General features: G+C 42.3%; 1 protein-coding gene across 5 annotated transcripts in view; it reads right to left on the bottom strand.

Moving 5' to 3' along the window:
• FGF1 (fibroblast growth factor 1) overlaps positions 1 to 2964 on the bottom strand; it is a 100630-nt gene extending 97666 nt beyond the window's left edge. For 3 of the 5 annotated variants that reach the window (XM_061151612.1, XM_061151613.1, XM_061151614.1), the window contains exon 1: positions 2597 to 2964. The gene's annotated coding sequence lies outside the window, so the exon portion shown is untranslated. The remainder of the gene's footprint in view (positions 1 to 2596) is intronic. The other 2 variants (XM_061151610.1, XM_061151609.1) reach the window with 1 other exon arrangement.
• Between the last annotated feature and the right edge of the window lie 15927 nt (positions 2965 to 18891).

An 18891-nucleotide genomic window follows, 5' to 3' on the forward strand; every position in this document is an offset into this window, starting at 1 on the left:
CATCCCCTCCCCTCGGTAGAGGCACTGGGAGCCCAGGTGGCAAGAGAAGAGGCTAAAATATTTGAGCTTCCTCATGGCCTCTGGCCAATCGCCTATATCCTTCACTCTTTAAAATCAGGCAGCAGAAAGTGCTATTGATAAACAGGGAATTGATGAGTTTACTAGGAAAGAAGATGGCAGGTTTGCTTGGGTTCTAACTCCCAGGCCACAACTTACTAGCTGTCTGATCTAGGACAGGTGACTAAGTTCTCTGAGACTAAGGTAAATGTTGGGATAGTAGTGGTATTTACTTCACAGGGTCACTGTGGGGAGTTGCTGAGATGATGCCCATAGGGCCTTTAGTCTATATTCAGAGCTCTGTCAATGTTTGTCATAGTTATTATATTACTTGCAAAATAAGAATTAAGGATCTCAAGTAATATAGCCATCCTCTCTAAGCTATCTAGTGGCAAAGTGACAAAGTGAAAGTCACTCAGTCTTGTCCAACTCTGCAACCCAATGGACTATACAGTCCATGGAATTCTCCAGGCCATAATACTGGAGTGGGTAGCCTTTCTCTTCTCCAGGGGAATCTTCCCATCCCAGGGATCGAACCTAGGTCTCCCACTCTGCAGGTGGATTCTTTACCAACTGAGCCACCAGGGAAGCCCCTGCAAACTATTTAGGGAGGCTGTTTTTATTTTTATTTATTTTTACTAATTGGAAGCACCTAATATGTGTTAGACACAGCAGGTAGGGCTGGGGATGAAACTTAATTTTCCCCAGGAATATAGAATTCAAGTTGGGAGAGAAACTAAGATACATGCAGCTCTTAAAGAGCAAGTAAACAGTGACGGAATGCTGAGAATCAGCACTGCCCTGGCTCATAGAGGAGAGAAGAGGAGCAGAGAAGGTTGGATGGGCCAGACGAGGTGTCGGAGGGAAGGCAGTGCAGAGGCCAGCCTTTGAAAGGCAAGATGAGTTCCCATCAGCAGAGCAGAGGGAGGCAGAAGTGGACAAGGGTAGGTGGGGGGAAGGGGAGACCCATGTGAGCACAGCCAGGTTGGGGGTCCCGTCGGTCTGGGCATGGTGGGTGGTCTGGGGACTGAGCCAGAGACAAGACTTCTGATGTCTTTCCCACTCTCAGGAGTTTCTAGGGATGGTATACCATGGGATCTTTTAGTCACCTGTTCTACTAATTATCCTTTCTATGAGACTTTCTGTCACTTATATGTTTTTGTGAACTCTTAAGAGGGAGCAAAGAGGAGGGGCTATGCTGGAGGAGTTTTGGCTCTTACTCTGAATGGTCAACATAAAAGCAGTACAAAGTGGTAACTGTTGACCCTAGCCGTCCTGCATCCAGACCCCTTCTTGTCTTTGGGGACCAGCCTTTTGTTGCTTTCAGGTAATTTGTTTTGGGTGGTGCTGACCATACCCCTGTGGTATGGCTAGACACAGTTCCCACATTGGTTCAGTGAAATGAGATCCCAGCTAGAACTCTTGGGAAAGGACAGCACCCATTCTTGTAGGGCAGCCGTACCAGCGGCTGCTGGCAGCCATCCTCTACCATGATGGATGGGTCTTGCTGGAAATGGAATGATCCGAGGATGCAAAGCATGAAATGGAGAGAGACAGATTCAGGTACCGTTGTCTGAACACCTGGATCCCACCAAAGCAAAACCCTGGCTGTTTCAGTTACGTGAAGAAAACATTTCCATCCCCTCTCTTTCTTTTTTTTTGTGTAAGTCTCTTTAAAATGGATTTCAGCCCGTTGTCACTCAAAGAATCTTGATTTATTCAAGGATTTATCTTGTTCCCACCAGCATTTTGTTGGTTTACCCTTACCATAGATATTCATAGTCAAGAACTGTGTCAAGGAAGAACAGTATGTGCATGCAAGCAATGGAGATATCTCTCTGTACCTCCAAACAGGCCCAGGTACATGTCAAGTGCTTGGGAGGCAGAAATATTAGGAAGAGAACACAAGACTCTGGAAAAAATGTCTTTCTTCTTCTTCCCTTGACTCTGCTTACAGAGCAGTTCTCCCCCAAACCCTTGCCTTTTTTCCGAAGAAAAGAATTTTTGGATCTGTTGAGTGTATTTTGCAGGGATCCAAGATGTCAGGAGACAGGAGGAGGTGAGGGGAAGGGAAACTCTGCAGATGCCCTTAGATCTCATTTGCGTTCTTCCCTTTTGCCCAATTACAAGGAATCAGCTGGCATCTTTTTTTTTAATTTCCTATTTGATGCAGAGCTTTTTCTAAACAAACAAACAAACAACTAAGCATTAACATTACCGTAATGGCATTTGTTAATGATTTTCTGGGAAATATCTTCTTGAATCTCAGCAAAAATAAGTCACTTGGTAGCAGCCCTTTCCTGCTTCCCTGCTAAGAATTCAACTCACCCAGTTCTTTCTGGAATCTAGCTAGTGTCTGAATGAGAGAGGGGAGTACAAGGAATGTTTCAGTCAAGCATCCATCACATAGACTCAAGCCTGCCACCAACTGAGGTCAGGAAGAAGAGGGTGGTGGAGAGCATTCGAACAGAGCAAAAGCCTGAAATCAAGCACAAAGTCCACAGTAATCTGAGCCCCTTGGAGAAACAAATGTACTCACCTCTGCTTTGGCTCTGGGGCGCTTTCTTTCTGGGGTGCTAGCAGCTGCGGCAGCCTACGGCGTCCACACTGTCCTAGCAGGACTGCAGCAGGCAGGCCTCAGTGGGAGGAAGGGAGTTCCCATCCTCCATCAGAAGGGAGTGGCCTTCACCAAAGGAGGCGATGCCCTTATTCCCCTAGGGTCCAGATGATTGGATCTGCTTGTCCTCCCCTGCTCCCTCTCTGATGTGTATGGAGCTCAGGAGAGCCCCCAGAGGAGGGCTACGTGCAGACCACACACCACACTCGCCCTGCTCCAGCTTGTTTCCCCAGCCTTGGGGAGTCTGGGGAGGGAGGCAGCGGAGTGTGTCGTGAAGCCACTCTCTTGGGGCCCCTACTAGAGCAGCTAGTGGACCCACAGAAAGCCCAAGGACGAATACTTGTGTATTTATTTCTCCCCTTCTCATGTGATCTTATTTTTGGACCAAACACAAAAGCTATTTGGGGGCTGGACAGCTGCCAGGTGAAAGGACAGTTATCTCATCCAACTTGTCTCCATGCCTCTCTCTGAACAGTTCCTTTTACCTTTCCCCATGTAAGGCAGGAGGGGGAGGCGGGGCTTGCTCTGAACCTTACTTTTAATATATCTGAGCAATTAGTCTAAATTACTAACTTTATTTCAACCAATTCATCCGCACCCTTTAAGGTTTCACAGAGGATCTATCCAATGAACAAAGTCACTGTTTCTATGTCTGAGGCTATACGTATAGCCATCATCTACACAGTACTGTAGACAGAGACCCTGTTAGCAGCACTGGGTGGGACCTCAGCCCTGGAAGGCACTTGTGAGTGATGTGGAGGAGCAAGACTGTAACTCTGAATCTCTGATTCTGCCTGTTTCCTTTGGCTGCTTCTGCTTCTAACTCCTGGAATTTTAAAACTTACAATATGTAAATAGCTTGCTTTTTTCACTTCTGATTCTTCCTCTTCAGACCTGAATGGGAAGCTCTGAAATGCTCATGCCTGACAAAATGCCAGTTCCATATCATTGTCTTCATCATCACCACAGTTATTTCTTGAGCCCTTGCAAAATGCCGTTCCCACGCTGAGCTCTTTTTTCACGTTGTCTCATTTATTCTCACAACAGCTCTGTGGAGAAAGTAATCCTGTTCCCATCTGACAGCCAGAGAAGCAGAGGCCAGGAAGGTGAGCTTGCCAAGAGGAGAGATCCCAGCCCCATCAGCCGACTCCAGAGCAGGAGTTTTCAGTCACTTTGCTCCCTGCCTCCTGAATCTATAAATCATTGATATTTCACTGTTGTTTTCATCTCATAAGAATAACAAAAACCCACGTTTGATTCAGATCCATGACTTCACTCCTCAATTTCTTTTCTCAAACTCAGTTCTTGAAGAGGAGAAAGAATAAAGTTTACAGTCCCAGGCCCTGATTCGAGGTGCAGGATGGAGAGTCTCGGGCCTCCATTCTCTGTGGAGCCAGTTTCCTATGAATAATTCACTGTGCAAACACAAGACACCAGAAAGGACTGGGCTGGACTGCCCAAGCTGTGGTCCCCACTGCATCCAAGGTGAATTGCCCTTTCGTTCCCTTATGAGAGCCAGGGAGATAGAGCCAAGCAGGTTGTACAATACTGGCCTCTGCTGGCCACTGGTATGAATTACCCCCGGGATGGTGGTCTTCGACTTTCCAATGGGCACACCCAGGAATATTTCTAGAGAACCAGTTTCCAGGTTCTCAGATTTTATAAGGTATCTTTTCCTAAAACTGGTTAGCCTGAGGACAATGTCTGTGTTCATAATAATCCTATCCTTACTGGAAAGCATACCCCTCACTTTTCACAAATCTTAACTCAGGAGCCATAGCCCCAAATGTGAAAATTTCCAGGTCCAAGTTCCCAGACAGAAAGGTTCCTTTAATAATTTAACTCAACTTCCTTCAATAACTGATTAAGGCAATTTTAAATTTCACAGATTTTTCTTTTCCACCCCTTGAATTTGAAGGAGAGTACTGTGAAAGTTGTAGAGGATATTAGAAATAATAACAATAGGTTAATAGGTATATTTAAAGAATTATATCACAGTTTAATTTCTTAAATCCAGTATTTATAATATGCTGGAAGTTATTATCTTAATTCCCTATGAACTTGGTGGTGACCATTTAACATCAATTTTTAAATGTGAGTATAGGTAACATAATTTTTCATAATTGCTTTAGAAGGCACAGGGGCAAAAATGGGTGAAGACTGTTGTAGCCTAGGGTGGCCCTTGTTGACTGATAATTTGCTCTTATCCACCCACCCATCCATCCATTCATCTATCTTACCACCCATCCATCTTACCACCCATTGAGCATCTACTATGTGTCAGGCATTGTTTTAAACACTAGATATAAAAATGGTGAGTAAGAACTGACATGTGATATGCCAACTTCTTACTTATGAGTCCCTCTAGGGAGTTGAATGAAGGGAAACAGATTAATTTAGTAATTTCTCAAATAAATGTAAGGATTCACCTTTGATAAGTACTTCCAAGGAAGGGTATTCAGTGATGAGACAATGTGTAATGAGGATTATATGTATATAATGTATATACATATATAAACACTAATATATATATTAATGTATATATACATTAATGTATTAATGTATTTAACATATATATGTACATAATGTATATAATGTCAATGTATAATGACACTATATAATGAAGATTGACCTAACTCATGGTAAAGATGTCAGGAATAAGATCTGAACTGAGAAAAAGGTATTCAGCAATCTATATGAAAATCCAGGAAGAAAGGGCATTTTAATGAGGCAAGATTGGCAAGAAGTAGGATCAACCTTTGCTGAGTCAGTTGTTTTTTAGAAAGGGCATTTACTCTTATACAAAACAGTCCATATTGAAAATCAGTGGAAGCAAATTTTCCCCAGGGACTATTTGGCAATTTTTGGAGACATTTTTGCTTGCTGCAACTGGGATATGCCCGTGGCATCTAGTGGGTAGAGGCAAGGATGCTGCTAAACATGCTACAATGTTCAGGATAGCACCCCACAACAAAGTGTCCAGGCTGGCCCTAAAGTCAGTGATGGTGATGTTGAGAGGGCAGGGAAGGCCCAATAAGTGTCTACTGTGGATGTGGTTTCATCCATTCATTCATTCAACAGGTGCTCACTGGGTACCCACTATGTTTGAGACACTCTTCTGGGCGTAATCAAGGCATACCAGGCACTCCCTAACCAAAACTGTCACCTCTAATGGCCTGTCTGATTGTGTTCCTCTTACCCAGCCTAAACTTTTCACTATTAAAATGGTGGGCAAAACTGGTCTGGTTGCCTGTAGAAAAAAAGACAAAAATCTATGGGTATTATTCACAACCTGGTCACTGCAATAAGGTAGTGGTGAAAACAAACTATATGTCTGTCAACAGGGAAATAGCTTCATAATTTGGTACATTCATACAGTGGAATACTGGGCAGCCAAAAAAAAGAAAAGAGGCAAATTTCTTTGAGATGACTCAGAAAATAACCATGAAGATATTGACTGTAAAATTTTTTCTGAACAGCAGATTGAATGTAGTTGATTTGATTTTTTTAAAAATTGGTTTATATGAGTGTTTGCTTGTGCATGCAACTGCTGGGAAAATTCTCACCAAATTTTTTAAATGTCCCTTTCAAGGAAGTGGGGGAAAATGTTTAACATGTTCATTGGGAAAAGTTCCCTATCTGATTCCCTCCTTTAATACCAACTAGATTCTCCCTACTTCATCCTCTCAGTTACTTTTAACTTCCAGCACAGTATCTATTCCATACTGTTAATCCAAGGTCCTTCAGAGCTTGCTGCCAGACAGTCTTCATGGACCCTTCTTGGGAGCTGCTCTTCCTGCCCCGGCCCTGTTCCCACCCCACCTCCCCAGAGCTTAAGTCAGGTGACCTCACCGGGACTTACAGACCACACTCGTACAAGACAGGCTCACCTCTGTGCCTGTAAAACAGTCCTTTGCTTTTTCTACTTGTATCAGTCTGGATAGACCAGGTTACATGACATTTATAAATAATTTCCAAATTTCAGTGACTTAAAGTAACAAGGGCTTCCATGATGGCTCAGTGGATAAAGAATCTGCTTGCGATATAGGAGACATAAGAGATGCTGGTTTGATCCCTGAGTCAGGAAGATTCCCTGTAGAAGGAAATGGCAACCCACTCCAGTGTTCTTGCCTGGAAAACCCCATGGGCAGAGGAGTCTGGTGGGCTGCATACAGTCCATAGGGTCGCAAAGAGTTGGACACAACTGAGTGACCAAGCACACACATGAAGTAGCAAAGGTCTGATTCTCACACATCAATATCAGCATGTCCATTTGTAAGTTGGCTAGGCAGCTCTGCTCCATCTCATCCTCATGAAGGTCCAGACTGAAGGAACTCTAACCCTCCACTTATAGGAGGGAAAGGGGAGAGGTTTTTGCTATTACAACTAGCACCTGGAAGTTACTTCTACTCACATTTCATTGGCCAAAATGAGTCTTAGAGCCACACCTAACATAAAATGAGACCAAGAAGTTTAGCCCTATAATTTGCTTGGAAGGTCACGGATCATAAATACTTGGGGAACCTGTATTCCCCAAAATAAATACTTGGGGAATTCTATAATTGCTGTATAATACATAATATTGCACTAAATCAAGTTTACTAATCATGTTCAAATAATCTACTTCCTTAATACTGACCTTCTTTATCTGGTCACTTCTTGTGGTTTTTGTCAATCTTAACTACATATTTTTTGAAGCGACATCATAAACTGTATGATGTACAAGTTTTATAATCAAGATTTATAATCACTATTTTCTTTATGAATTGAACGTTTTATTATTTGATATATTCTTCTTTAGCTATAGTAATGCTTTTGGCCTGAAAATATGTTTTGTCTTACATTACTATGTACTATCAATATTAATATAATTTTGTTTAATATTTGTATTTTGTCCACCCTTTACTTTCAACATTTAAAAAATTTTTTTTTCAACATTTTTAAAATTAATATTTTAGCTGTGTTTCTTATAAACAGTATATAGATTTTTTAAATCCAATTCAGTACTCTTTGGCTTATAATTGAAGTATTTTGTTCATTTATATTTAATGTAATTATTGATATATTTGGGTCCATATCTACATCTTGTTAAATGCTTTCATTTGTCCCACATGCTTTATATTCTTTTTATGCTCCTTTCTTTTTTGCCTTTGAAGTGGTTAAATATTCTATTTTTTCACTCTGTTACCTTGCAAGTTATATTCTTTTTTACTATTCTTTTTAAAAGTTATCATGGCAGTCACAATATTATCTTGGATTTATCAAAGTCTATGGCAACCCACTCCAGTACTCTCGCCTGGAAAATCCCATGGACAGAGGAGCCTGGTGGGCTGCAGTCCATGGGGTTGCAAAGAGTCGGACACGACTGAGCGACTTCACTTTCACTTTTCACTTTCACCCATTGGAGAAGGATATGGCAACCCACTCCAATGTTCTTGCCTGGAGAATCCCAGGGGCAGCGGAGCCCGGTGGGCTGCTGTCTCTGGGGTCGCACAGAGTCGGACACCACTGAAGCGACTTAGCAGCAGCAATGTTAATTAATGGGGCTTCCCAGGCTCAGTGGTAAAGAATTCTCCTGCCAATGCAGGAGACAAGGGTTCATTCCTGGGGTCGGGATGACTTCCTGAGAAGGCAATGAATGGCAACCCACTCAAGGGTACTTCCCTGGGAAATCCCATGGACAGGGGAGCTTGGCGTGCTATAGTCCATGGGGTTGTAAAAGAGTTGGATGTGGCTTAGCGAGTAACCATCAACAATAACAATGTTAATTAACATTTCAGTCTTCTTGCATAGTAATACAAGGACTTTGGAACATTTTAGTTCCATTTGTCCCTCCCTCCTTACTACGTGTATTATATATTTTAACTTTTTAAATCCCCAATGTACATTGCCATGTTGTTTTGTAGAGTCTACTTCATTTGGGTTTCCTCAAATTAACCTTTGCATTGTTCTTCATTTCTTCCTGCACCTATATCTATCATATTAAGTCATTTTCCTTCTGCTTAAAGATGCTTTAGTATCTGCAACTATTAAAGAATCCTGGAAATGTCTTAACCTTTCTTATTAGAGGCTACTTTCACTGGGCATGGAATTCTAGGTTGGCATTTATTTTCTTTCACCACTTGAAAGATACTTAAATTCTGTTAATTTCTAGCTTCCGTTGTTTCTGTCAAGAAGTAAGCTAACAGTCTATTCCATTTTCTCAAGTAGTGATAGCTCCTTTTAATGTTTTTTTTGTCTTTGGTTTTCATATATTTTACTATGACGTACCTAGGTGTTGTTGTTATTTAATCACTAAGTCTTGAATGACTTTTTTTGTGACCCCATGGACTGTAGCCCACCAGCCTCCTCTGTCCATGGGATTTTCCAAGCAAGAATACTGGAGTGGGTTGCCATTTCCTTTTCCAGGGAATCTTCCTGTAACAGGGATTGAACCCGCATCTCCTGCGTTGGCAGGCTACCTAGGTGTAGTTTTCTTTTTATTTGTCCTGCTTGGGGCTCCCAGGGATTCAGGAAACTGTGGCTTGCTTTTGGTCAATTTTGGCAGTTTCTCAAATATTTTCTCTTCAAATTATTGCTATTGCCCTATTCTCTCTCATCTCTTTCTAGAACTTCAGTCTTCACTTTATCTTCCTTATCTGTTATTCTCTCCACAGTATTTTCCATCATTGTGTCTATGTTTCATAGTGAATATTTTCTTCCAACTGACTTCCCAGTTCATCAGTTCTCCCTGTGACTGTGCCTAATCTGCTTTAAAGCCATCCACCGAGCTCTTCACTTTTGTTATTGTATTTTTCAACTCTAAATTTCTACTTGGTTATTTTTCAAATCAAAATTGCACCCCCCCCCCACCTTTAAGTTTACAGTTCTCTACCGTATTTTTACATCTCCAAAGTCTGTGTCCAGTAACTCCGAAAGTGGAATTCTCTGGGATTGTTTCTATTGTAGTTGTTTCTGTTCGATCTCATTCATGTTGTCTTATTTCCTTAGGTGTCTGGGTATTTTCAGGCTGAAATTATATGTGAAAAATTGCTAGTAGAAGTAACATGTGACATTATGGTGTTATCTTCCTCCAGAGAGTACTTAACGTTTGCTTCTACTAGACACCTGGGGATATTAGCAATTTGGGATAGCCTTAATCCAACTTAAAGAATTAAACTCATTGAAAGCTGGGTTGAGGCTCTACAAAATCTGTAGTTATTTCTGATTTGCCTAGACTTAAGGTGTTGTCCTTCAGGGTCTTTGCCTAAAATGGGGAGTTACAGTGCCCTCTCTTCTTTGGTGGGCACTGGATTCCACCTTTTGTCCCATTCAACATACAGAATTGCCTAGGTGCTGCTTAACTTTTCAGCTTCTTAGCTATCTCTTCCTGAAGCAGTAAGTGTCCCATGGGGGAAAGAGCCCCTAGTTGTTGGGCTTGTCTCCTTGAACAGCCATCTTTTCCCAAAACTTGGTTTGGCGATTCTTCATTATCTTATTGTCTTTGATGCCTTCAGGCTGATTTTATTCTTGTTTTGTCCAGACTTTCTAATTGTCCTCAGGAAGAAAGGAGAGCCCAAGGATCTAGTCTGCTCTGATTAGATGGCAGGAAATATAAATTCAGGAAGTTGTCCATGTGTATGTACATGTGCATACATTATGTGAATGGTGAGCACTGAGGTCAACCAGAGAGCATGGACCTATTTTTATTTTAGGAGAATGAAAGTCTCATGTTACCAGATTTTCCAGTTTTTTGCTTTTCAAGAGAAGTAGGAAATGCAGACTTTTTAAATGTGAAATTCCAGTTTTCAATGGTGGTTAAAAAATTAACTCTCAATGAGCCAAACAAAACCCATCTGTGGTCCAAACCCAGCCCATAGGACATCAGTTTGAAATAGCTAGAATATAGTGTGTTGATGGGAGAAGTGGGGTGAAGGGTGGCTGTCCTGCACCATTAGACACTAGCTTCCAGTGGTCCAGGCTGCCTTGGATAAACTTCTGAAAGTCGCTCAGTTGTGTCCAACTCTTTGTGACCCCATGGACTAGCCAGAATACTGAAGTGAGTAGCCTTTTCCTTCTCCAGGGGATCAATCCAGGGATTGAGCCCAGGTCTCCCACATTGCAGGTGGATTCTTTGCCAGCTGAGCCACAAGGGAAGCCCAAGAATACTGGAGTGGGTAGCCTATCCCTTCTCCAGTGGATTTTTCCAACCCAGGAATCGAACTGGGGTCTCCTGCATTGCAGGCAGATTCTTTACCAACTGAGCTATCAGGGAAGCCCATAAGTTAATCAAAGTGAAAGTCACTCAGTTGTGTCCAACTCTTTGTGACTCCATGGACTGTATAGTCCATGGAATTCTCCAGACCAGAATACTGGAGTGGGTAGCCTCACCTTTCTCCAGGGGTTCTTCCTAACCCAGGGATTGAACCCAAGTCTCCCACATTGCAGGTGGATTCTTTACCAGCTGAACCATGAGGGGAGCCCAGATAAACTTGAGGCCCTCATATAAAAAATAGCTTTAAAACCACTTTATGTCTCTACTGAAATCTCTTAAAAATGCCAAGGGGAGAATGGATTCCAGTCATAATACCAACAACATTTCTGAACAATCTCCCATCTCTCTCCCAAATTCTCCTCATAGCAACCTAGCAGCCACTCCATTTCCCCTTAATTTATCTCTTAATTCCTCCCAATTCAGGCAATCCCTGGCTCCTATCCCTCGTCCCCCTTCTCACCTTCTGATCTGTTCTGCATTCTCCACTAGATTCTCCGGTCTTTTCTTCAGTGAACCCATCAACTCATCGAACCCACAGCATCACACAGTTCAGAACCCCTCCCCTATTTTCCTACAGTCTGTACAAGAAAGTCTCCAAAACTTAGCTGGCCAAGACTAAATCCTCCTTCATAGGAAATCGGGGTGGCAAGAAACGGTGCTGTAAATACTCTAAAATACGTATGTTTTCCTATCCCATCAGCTGTGCCATCTGGGCCGGGGTGAATCAAGGACAAGATTTGCAGAGGAGGCAGAGCCCATATCCTGGATACTTTGGCAGCAAGGTGACTTTTCAGATGGCTGCCATCTCCTTGTCACTTACTCTCTATTGAAAGGACAGGGCCCCCACCCAAGCCACCACCCCTCCCATAAATGGGGAGGGAGAAGTTAGAAGGAAGAGAACTCAAACATGGACTTTTTCTGATGTGTCTAATAATAGAAAGTTGGCAAAGCATGTCACAGAATACAAAGTATTTGATAAAAATAGCATATGTTGAGCTTGGGACTCAAGCTAGAGATGCATGGAAATGAAATTTATTCCTTCCTTGAATGTTCCCATGCTAGTATAACAATTCTGTCTCTCTCATTAATGAGGGCTCAAATGCTGTTTTCTGTGGCCAAGCAGCTTCCTTTCCCAGGGTCTGATGGTGGAGGAGGTGCTGGCTCAATTAAAGAAAGCACAAGGCTGAGAGGGCCATGGGCCATGGGCCATGGGTGTGGCTCCGCTACCCTCACACCCACCCTTGACTTTGACAGGCAGTGTCAGGTCTACCTTCCCCCAGCGTGAGAGTTTTCTAAACAAGCTAGGAGCCTGAAGAGTAGTAGTCTTACTCCCCTAGAGAGGCACTGCCCAGGCGGGCCTCGGTAAAGGCAAGTCCATAAAGGCTGCTGTTTTCCTTCCCCCTCAATCAGCTTCTGGAGAAGGAAATGGCAACCATTCCAGTGTTCTTGCCTGGAGAATCTCAGGGACAGAGGAGCCTGGTGGGCTGCCGTCTATGGGGTGGCACAGAGTCGGACACGACTGAAGCGACTTAGCAGCAGCAGTAGCAATCAGCTTCTGAAGGTGTCTGAGACTCAAATTCTCCTCTTGCTCCTGAGGACCCCACAAGGCTATCCCTCTCAGTCAGGTTGGAACTTAAGACTTGTCTTTTCTCAAAGCACATCCCACAACCCAGAGAATTACTATCGCTAGGACTGTCACCTCTCACCAGCTCTTCCAGATCCCAGCTCCTCAACATCCCGCTCTTGGCTGAGCTCCCTTTACTGAGAAGCAAAGCTGAGCCAATCTAATAACAAATAAGAACAAGGGATCAAGTGGCCCCTTTTAAATTGCTTTTTAAAATTGTGGGTAAGATACACATGACATAAAACTACCATCTTATTTTTAAGTGTACAGTTCCGTTTACATTGTTGTGCAACCATACTGTCATCCACCTCCAGAACTCTTTTTCTCTTCCCAAACTAAAATTCTGTACCCAGCAGACAACATCGCCACATGCGCCACCCCCTCAGCCCCTGGCAACTGCCATTCTATTTTCTGTCTTTATGAATTTAACTACTCCAGATACCACATACTCGTGGAATCATACAGTATTTATCCTTTTGTGACTGGCTTATTTCACTTAGCATAGTGTCCTCAAGGTTCATCCATATTGTAACATGCGTCAGAATGACATTCCTTTTTCAAAAGGGCTGAATAGTATTCCATTGCATGAACATACTACCTTTTGTTGATCTGTTCATCCATCAATGGACACTTGGGTTGCTTCCACCTTTTGGCCATTGTGAGTAACACAGCAGTGAATGTGGGGGCTCTTTTCCTGACTATTTTGACCCATTTGTTTTTTAACAAGACTTTTTAGGAAAGTTATCCAAATGATGCATTATTTCAGGAATCTGAGGCCAACCCTTGAGAGCTGTTTTAGACAGACTTGATGTTTCTTGCAAAAAAAAAAAAAAACTATGTCACATGCATATAAGGCTGCCTGGGGATTTGTATTCTGGTTTCATGTGTTGTGTGCTTTCCTCACTGATAGGGTTAAGAAATTATGTCCAGTGAGGGGAACGTGTTTCTGACTATAGACACATAACTTCTCAAGCCATTTGGCCATGGGACTCTTGACAGTGGTTGATTGGCAGACAGTGATGGTAGGAGGTGATAGGATAATACAGGTGCAAGAAGGCTTTGACATCAGACCAGCAAACATGTATCCCTGACATGGGCTTCAAACACCTCCCTTGTTCTGACTCTTTAGGGTCCTTGCTGATTTACATCTACCCCCTCCCCAAGTTCTTAATTTTCTGTCAGCCTTGCAACATGCTCATGTTTAATAAAACTGCAAAGCAAATCATAACCTCCGTCACCTTGCGCCCACCCTAAGCCCTATCACATTTCTTCTCTCACCCTCTCTCCCTGTCTTCTCCAAGAGACCTGTCTTTACTCTCACTTCCACATCCCCACCTCCATTCACTCCTAAACCCATCACACTTTGGTGCCCACACTCTTCTAGTTCTGGGTTATGATATATGGCCTGCTGGGCCTCCTGGTTTGAACTCCTGATAGACCTGAGTCTCAGCCCCCTGTTCAAAGCAAGAGCACTGCATCTTGAATAGTCCTGGCATCTTGCTTCAGAGGCAGTCCTTAGAACACCAAGAATTTTATATTTTATTATGTTTTTAAATTTAAAATCTTTTATACAGTTTTTAAAGGTTACACTCTGTTCACAGCTATTACAAAGTATTGGCTGTTTGGACAGATCACGTCTATGTCCAAATCCTTTCTTTTAAAAAATTGTTTTAAATTTTTTATACAATTTTTAAAGGTTACTTCCCATTCACAGTTATTGCAAAATACTGGCTCTATATCCCATGTTGTACAATACATCCCTGAGCCTATCTTACACCCTATAGTGTATATCACCTACTACTCCACCCTTATATTGCCCCTCCGCTCCCCCTACTGGTAACCACTAGTTTGTTCTCTGTACCTGTGAGTCTGCTTCTTGTTATATTCACTAGTTTGTTGTACAGTGATATTATACAGTATTTGTCTTTCTCTGTCTGACTTATTTCACATAGCATAATGCCCTCCAAGTTCATCCATGTTGCTGCAGATGGCAATATTTCATTCTTTTTTATAACTATATAAAGTGTATATTTAATACTATATAATAGTATGCCATTGTATATATGAATCACATCTTCTTTATCCATTCATCTGTTTTTTCTTTTTTTATTAAATGAATTTGTTTATTTACTTGGCTGCACTGGATCTTACTTGAGGCATGTGGGATCTAGTTCCCTGACCAGGGATGGAACCCAGGTCCTCTGCATTGGGAGCTCAGAATCTTAGCCACTGGACCACCTGGGAAATCCCCCATTCATCTGTTGATGGATACTTACATTGCTTCCATATCTTGGCAAGTTAAATAATACTGCTATTATTTATTTATTTCTCCTCCCCATCAAGAGAAGAGGTAAGACATATGTAAAATAGACAGCTAGTGGAAAGTTTCTGTGTAACACAGGAAGCTCAACCTGGTGTTCTGTGACAAACTAGAGGGGTGAGATGGGGGTGGGAGTGGGAGGAAGGTTTGAGAAGGAGTGGACATATGTATACTTATGGCTGATTCATGTTGTTATACAGCAGAAACCAACACAACATTCTAAAGCAATTATCCTCCAATTAAAAAAATTTAAAAGTTGGAAAGAAAAAAGAGAAGAGGTAAGGGATATAATCTAGACCTGCACCCTTACAAATTCAGAAATGAAGTCGATACTTGCAAATCACCTTTCAGACAATGGAGCATGGTGATGAGGAGATCATCTTTGTCATCAAACAAACTTTGATACAATGCCCGACTCTGTCCGTTGCTAGCTGGAGACCTTGGGCCAAGCTTCTTATACCCTCTGTGTCTCTTCTCCTCATTTCTGGATGGCAATTGTAATTGCACCTACCTTGTAGAACTATTAGGAAAAATAAGAAAATGTGTGTCGAGTGCTGAGTGCAGCATATGGCTTGTAGGAAAATATTTCATAAGGATGAGCTCTTATTACAACTTTTTATTGGTGTAAGTTGATGTTAGTACTTATATCTGTCTTAATTTTCATACCTTTAAAATTTGAACGCACAAATCTGGTAAGACTAAGGGATTTACTGCAGAATTATCTAGTGAATAATTTTTTCCAAAGAGATCAGATCAGAAGCATTTACTGAAGATGGCATGAGAACTACAGGGAGAAACATTGTCTAGGAGCTACTGAAAGGCACGGTCACTAAGTGAGGGTGAACATTCCTAGATGTTAGGAGATAAACCAAAAGACAGGAGAGTGTGATGAAATGTGTGCCTCAGTAATTAGTGACAGATAAGATGTTCTCTGTGATGCAAATACAAACACAGACTGTGGAAAAACAGCCAGTGGAAAAGCTGTAGGAACTAAAATTGGATGATAGTAACAGGATGGCCACCAGATGAGGAATCTACTGTTTGATGAATTTCACAAAACTGTAACCCTCATTTTAAAGTAAGTAGAGATGTTCCAAGAAGAGATTGCAGGGTCCATGAATAGGTATAGGGGTCTGATAAAATGGCTGAAGTATAGACTGAAATTAAAAGACATTGAGGTGAAACTGACACATATGTTCCACACGTGGAGGCTGGAGGGTGGCTGGGCTGAGGTGCAAGTCTAGTCTAGGGTGATTCTGCACAGCCCTGGAGCCCTGACCTGTGGCTGGTGGGCACTGAGGTGCTATGAGTATAAAACATGCACAGCTCTCAAAGGTGGAATAAAAAAATGTAAAATATATCAGCAATGTAAAAAAAATATTAGTTGCATGTTAAAATGGTAACAGTTTAGGCATAAATGTTGGGCAAAATAGAAGATTGTGTTCAGTCGCCAAGTCATGTCTGACTCTTAACAGCCCTACGGATTGCAGCAGGCCAGGTTTCCCTGTCTCTCACCGTCTCCCAGAGTTTGCCCACGTTCATGTCTATTAAATCAGTGATTCCATCCAACCATTTCATCCTCTGTTGCCCTCTTCTTCTTCCTTCAATCTTTCTCTGCATCAGGATCTTTTCCAGTGAATCAGCTATTTGCATCAGGTGGCCCAAGTTTTTGAATGTTGAGTTTTAAGCCAGCTTTTTCACTCTTCTCTCACTTTCATCAAGAGGCTCTTCAGTTCATCTTCGCTTTCTGCCATAAGAGTGGTGTCATCTGCACATCTGAGGTTATTGATATTTCTCCCGGAAATCTTGATTCCAGCTTGTGCTTCATCCAGCCTGGCATTTCGCTTGATGTACTCTGCATGTAAGTTAAATAGGCAGGATGACCATATACAGCCTTGACGTACTCCTTTCCCAATTTGGAACCAATCCATTGTTCCATGTCCAATTCTAACTGTTGCTTCTTGACCTGCATACAGATTTCTCAGGAGGCAGGTAAGATTGTCTGGTATTCCCATCTCTTTAAGAATTTTCCACAGTTTGTTGTGATCCACACAGTCAAAAGCTTTGGCATAGTCAATAAAGCAGAAGTAGATATTTGAAACTCGACACTGAAAAAACTAAGATCATGGCATCCGGTCCCATCACTTCATGGCAAATAGATGGGGAAACAATGGAAACCATGACAGTCTTTATTTTCTTGGGCTCCAAAATCACTGCAGATGGTGACTGCAGCCGTGAAATTAAAAGACGCTTGCTCCTTGGAAGAAAAGCTATGACCAACCTAGACACCATATTAAAAAACAGAGGTATTACTTTGCCGACAAAGGTCTGTCTAATTAAAGCTGTGGTTTTTTCCAGTAGTCAGATATGGATATGAGAGTTGGACCATAAAGAAAGCTGAGTGCCAAAGAATTGATGCTTTTGAACTGTGGTATTGGAGAAGACTCTTGAGAGTCCCTTGGACTGCAAGGAAATCAAACTAGTCAATCCTAAAGGAAATAAGTCCTGAATATTCATTGGAAGGACTGATGCTGAAGCTGAAGCTCCAATACTTTGGCCACCTGATGCAAAGAACTGGCTCATTAGAAAAGACCCTGGTGCTGGGAAAGGTTGAAGGCAGGAGGAGAAGGGGATGACAGAGGATGAGATGGTTGGATGGCATCACTGACTCAATGGACATGATTGTGAGCAAGCTCTGGGTGTTAGTGATGGACAGGGAGGCTTGGTGTGCTGCAGTCCATGGGGTTGCAAAGCATCAGACACAACTGAGTGACTGAACTGAACTGGCCAAAGTGTCGGAGCTTCAGCTTCAGCATCAGTCCTTCCAATGAATTTTCAGGGTTAATTTCATTTAAGATTGACTGGTTTGATCCCTTGCTGTCCAGGGACTCTCAAGAGTCTTCTCTAGCACCACAGTTTGAAAGCATCAGTTCTGTGGCACTCAGCCTTCTTTATGGTCTGATTCACATATAGAGGATATGAAAATTATTTTGACTTTTTTCTGTTTTAATGTGACTTCTAGAAAATATAAAATTATATATATGGCTTGCATTTGTGACTTGCTTTATACTTCTATGGGACTGTGCTGGTTGGTTCAGCCCCACACTCCCCTGTCCCAGCCAGATCTAACTGGTATTAACCATGACCTTGGACAAGTTATTTAATCTACGGAAGCTCCATTTTCCTCATTAGTGAGAAAGTGGTTGTAGGAGTTAAAGAGGGTAATTAAAAAGCATTAGTGTGCTTTTAAAAAGCATTAGAGTGCCTTGCCTAGAGTAGGTAGTCAACGAATGTAAGCTGTTTTTTTGTTTGTTGTTAGTTAAACCCATAGAACTGAAAATTAACTGTAGGTCAGTGGCACCTTGTCTTAAAGGCAGTACTATGGGACGCTGTCACAGTCTATCAAGTGGGAGAGGAAAATGTACCCGCCGTTTAGAGCAGCGGCTCTCAGGCTCTAATGCCTGACAGGGGTGCTACTGGCATCTAGAGGGTATAGGACAGGGGTGCTGCTAAACATCCTACAACATACAGAATAGCCGCCGCCCCCCAAAACACATGCACAGCAAATTATCAGGTCAGAATATCAATAGGGCCCAAGGTGAGAAACCCTAAATTAGAGACTTTTGGTTGCTTGCAACTTACACTGATTGATGGTCAGGTTCTAAGCGTATGTATGATGTGAAGAGAAACTACAAATGCCATCAGTTGCATGCCTCCCAGCCAGCAGCATCATCGTCATCCAGGAAGTTATTAGAAATGCAGATTCTCAGGCTCCATTTCAGTCCCACTGAATCAGAATCCCTGGAGGTGGAACCCAAAAATCTATGGTTTAACAAGCCCTCCAGCAGATGGTAATATACTATAAAGGCTGAGAAGCCTGCTCAGCTGACATTTTCCTGGTTACCATTTCCTGCACATCCCAAGCCCGAGCAGCAGGTGGCAGCAAAGCCTATAAGGATGTTGTAATTCCTGCAAGAAGCTTGTGCTTTTGCCAAATGAGTTGGTAACAGAGTTGGACA

This window comes from Dama dama, chromosome 9, assembly GCF_033118175.1.
Source record: "Dama dama isolate Ldn47 chromosome 9, ASM3311817v1, whole genome shotgun sequence".
Taxonomy (NCBI): domain Eukaryota; kingdom Metazoa; phylum Chordata; class Mammalia; order Artiodactyla; family Cervidae; genus Dama; species Dama dama.